Genomic DNA, 4,867 nt, shown 5'->3' with positions numbered 1-4,867 from the left:
AATTTATAATATTTTAGCTTTTTTTTGGCTTTTTTTGGCTTTTTTTCTAAAGCGGTTTAGCTTTTTCTGGCCTTTTTTTGAAGCCAATATAGCTTCTTTTTTCGCCAGCTCCTGGCAACACTGATAGCCATAGAAATTACTATGCATTAACTGAAATTATCATAAATTACTTCACAAGATCGATTAGTAATATTAAGACAAAATTACTAGTATTTTCATAATTTGTTTCAATATGTATGAACTCGTTTGGTATAAAATATAATTCTCCAAAATTGTATATAAAACAAATCAAAAGTTATACTGACAATATCGTATTTATTTTCTACTTAAAAACTAAGTCAAATTTTCCTAATTAAAATTCGCTAACTAAATCTAAATATATATTTTGCATCTAAATATTTCTTAATTCTATTTTCAAATTATAAATTAAATTAAAAGTATGTAAACTATAAACAAAATCAATCTTAACAAATTACAACATTGAATTATACTAAATTTATTTTTTGAGTGTATTTTAATATCATTATACATTATTAAAAAAAAATTTTATTTAATTTTTTTTTTCTAAATATAACAAGTATGAAAGTATATAATACCTTACACTAAGTAAAAGAGCTAAAACATTTTACTTTTAAAATTTCAATAATTTAAATTTTTGAGTGATTTTCGGAAGTGGGCCTTATATGGGAGCTATGACCAATTATGGACCGATCACCATGAAAACAAGCCAGCCAGACGGACGGACGGATAGACGTCGTTTAATCGACTCAGAAAGTGATTCTAAGTCGATCGGTATACTTTAAGGTGGGTGTTAAACTAATATTTTTGGGCGTTACAAACATCTGCACAAATGCATTATACCCTCCCCACTATGGTGGTGTAGGGTATAAATACTTATATTTTATTAGCTATGATTCATAAAAAGTAGCAAGAGACAACAACTCATCTCTTTTATTATTATCTTGTCAGTCCGATTCTCATTCATTCCCACTGTCCGCGAATATGTAAATATTAACAGCCTGGCCCACGATATCGAATGAAAACATAAGCGAAATAAAGTCAGTCACTCACTTTCATTCGAAACAGTTGCCCCTATTTTACGACTTATCGTTCGTTTTGCTTTACGTTTACAGAAAACAATCGACAATATATTGAAAACCATTATTTGACACAAAATGAAATAACTGAGCAGTGGTGTAGTGAATACAGCACTTGACTAGCATCCGGAAGGTTGACGGTTCAACTCCTGGCTGCGATTTACTTTTTTTTATTTATTTTTTTTGATTTTATTTTATGTTTGTAAATACATAATTCTATAAATAACTCCACGAAAGAATATAAAGGATTTATTTTGGGACATCTCGAACAAAAATAAGTAGTTTTTACGTCAAATTCTACTTAGTTTTCTACCACAAACGGCTAAGTATGAGTGAAAATATATGTATCTAATTTTGTTATATTATACACAAATGTATAATAAATACTTACGCATCCGTTTTGTATTAGATTCTTGCACAGACGACAATAAATAAAAAGTGAATGAATTTGATATTTCGCATAAATATCAGAAAATGTAAATAGTGAATAGCCACAATTTTGTATTGAGTTGCCGTTATCTTTCGTATTTGATTTCTTTCGACTAAGAATATTAGTGAGCCGCAAAACAGCTGTCAAGAAAATATTTCGCCATCAGAAAAAATTTCTAAATTATCTCTATCGGTTCAAAAAAACGATGAAAAACGATTTTGAGCCAATGTGCGCCGTATGGCACGTTGAATGTCAATGAATGTCAATGTCATCCATATTTTCAAACAAAAAATTATCAAGATGCGGTAACATCCCCGTAATGTGAGCTTCGGCTTCAGTTTTCAAGAAATGTCAAAATGTGAGAGCAGTATGACAGTTCGTTAGACAGTAACCGTTTCGTATGTTCTATCGGGCTTAAAATTCACCGTTTATTAAATACAATTTTTGGTGAGAAAAAAAATGTTGTTAAATAAAATTAGGGGACAAGATTTCTAGTGAAAATGATTTTGTGAAAAACAATTAAGAGTGATATATGCTGTTTCGAATCATATGTGGCCCGTCATCTAAGAATACTTTAAGATAAACACTATGGTATTAATTCGTCTAATGATCGTTCGATTAATCGAATAACTTCTTACGAATAATTATTCGAACAATTTAAAAATGGCCATTTTTGAATAACGAATAATTCGAACAATTTTATGTAGAAAAATCCAATAAAACGAATAATATTTAAACTTATTAAATTGCTTAAAATTTTTCATAATTTAAAATTTAAAATCACCCACAAAAATTGTATTGTTTCTGAAATTCGACAAATAACTAAAGACAAAGGGACTTTCGATCACTATAGATGAGTATTCCGATAGCTCTTTCTATAAATATATAAATATTACTGCAAAAAGTTACAATTCTAAAAAAAAATCTTTTAAAATTTTTAACTTAGGACTTGAACCAATGAAAATAAAAGGTACGGAATAAAATATTTGTTACTTAGCTGGCGAAATATTAGAAGAATCGCAATTAATAATCAAAATATTAACATAGATTAAAGTGGAGCTGAATGTGGCGGAGAATGTGATTTTGAAACGGTCGTCGAAGGAGATATTGAGGATGACATTTATAATGATTACATTGAAATAGATCTTAAAATATATGTATATAAGTGATGTTATTAACCGCGTACGTAAGTTTTGCAAAATATTTTATAAATCGAATGATAAACACAAATATTGCAAACAAACGTTTTGTTGCAAGAAAAGCATGGAGTTTGTCTTATACATGATTTTGAACATCGTTGAACATCTTTATCTAACATGGTAATAAAGTTTGAAGTTTTGACTTCAAATTAGCCACGTTCACTGAAAATGATATCAAACTTGGGACAGATTATCAGAATTATCTTTTCTTTGACATCAATTTTGTTTATCTAAGTTTCAGGATATATTGGTGATATCGCAAGGATGTTGAAAATTAAGTTTTTTCAGTTTTATCCTTATAACTTTGACCTATGGTAAAAGGGTTCAAAATTGTTTCACTATATACAATAAAAACATATCAATAAACTAATCTATATAAAAAAATTGAAAATTCGATAAAAATATACTAAACTCTTTGGCAAATAACTCAAAGTTTTACAATATTTTGCATATATATTTCGTATTAAAAAAATTATACAAATGTTCGTAACTTGAATGTTTTACTCCTGTGCTGTTTTTGATAAATATGATGAGATGCTGTGTTAAAAATCCAAATATGTTTTGTTACATTTGTGGCGAATATATGTTAAAAGATCAGCGAAAATCAATTACATACACTGTTCTCCAATTGCATTTTGCTTACTTTGGTATTCAAATTCGCAACTTAGACAATTCATATATATATATATAATGTAGAAATAAATCTATATGTTTGTAAAAATTTATTTTTTTCTATAAAATACTGGTGTTTTTAATACAAATGTTAAGATATTCTTACCAAAAACGCTGTAAATCACGTAAATATAAAATTCGCAATATTTTAAAAAACGTCAAATGATGTATTAATATTGCTGTAGTTAGATTTAAATGTGTATTAAGAAATAAGACTAATGACTACCTAAAAATTTATTTATAAAAAAAATTATTTTAGGATGTAAAATTTCGGGATATTATCTAAATATTTCTTTAAATTTTTAACTAATTCTCTAACTAATTCTCATATTAATTATAAACTATGTTCGCTATAATGCCTTGAATGTGCAGTGCTATATTTTTATTTAAAATTTTCATAATGAACAATTTTATGATGGATAAAGCTAAAAGAGTCAAATTTCAACTTTCCAGAAAGATCAGACAAATATGCCAAAACATCCATTAGAATCATTATACAAAAAAGAAGCATATATTTACGTAGATCAGTCTCATGCTAAAAAAATTTCACATTCTTAGCTGCATTATCCAAAATTTTGAAGAAAAACACACAAAAATAGGGTATCAATGAAAATATAAAAACCGCGATATTTCGAAAACGCAAGCTGACTGGAAAAAAACAAGTATAATATAGTAATGAGGGTTCATCCACTTGTGCAAAACGTAGTTCAAATCTTGGGCACCAAAATCTCTGTTCCGCAGTGTTAACAATACTTGAAATGTTAACTTTAACGTTATTTTTTGGTTTCTTTAACAATAAAATATTAAAAAACCGATATCAAAACTTCATTCTTTACTTTTTTAAAAAAAAATTAAATTATTCGAATAATTCGATTAATTTTAAACTTGTGATCGAATTATTCGAACAAGTTAAAATCTCTTATTCGAATTATTCGTTTTATTCGACCAAGAGAAAAATCGAATAATTCGAATAAACACCAAAAACTAATTTTAGTAAAAAAACCTATTGCCCATATTAATGTCTTAGTAATCCAGGTATAGATCAAAAATAGGTAAAAAATCAAGGTTGTCCTGGGTTTTTTCTTATATTTCTGCCATTTGTGGGCCGATTTCTCGATTTTAAATAGCAACCGAGCCGAGAGAATTCCCGATATATTGATTTATGAATCATGTAGTTGATTTCAACATACAGAAGGACAGACGGACATAACTAAATCGACTGAGCTATCTATAATAATCCAGAATATATGTATATATTTTGAGGGGTCATAAACGAAAAATGTAGAAATACAAACATGGTGGAGAGTATTAAAAAGATAAAATATTTTTATGTATGAGTTAATAGAACTGAACAACCAATACATTTTTTTTAAAAAGATAAGTAACACTCAGTCTTTAATTAAAAAATATTATTTGTGTTACTTTCTTTGGTAAGGGAATAATTGGAAAAGCATTGTAATTGCGCGTTA

This window comes from Calliphora vicina, chromosome 2, assembly GCF_958450345.1.
Source record: "Calliphora vicina chromosome 2, idCalVici1.1, whole genome shotgun sequence".
NCBI lineage: Eukaryota > Metazoa > Arthropoda > Insecta > Diptera > Calliphoridae > Calliphora > Calliphora vicina.
Note: the sequence above shows the minus strand (reverse complement) of the source record.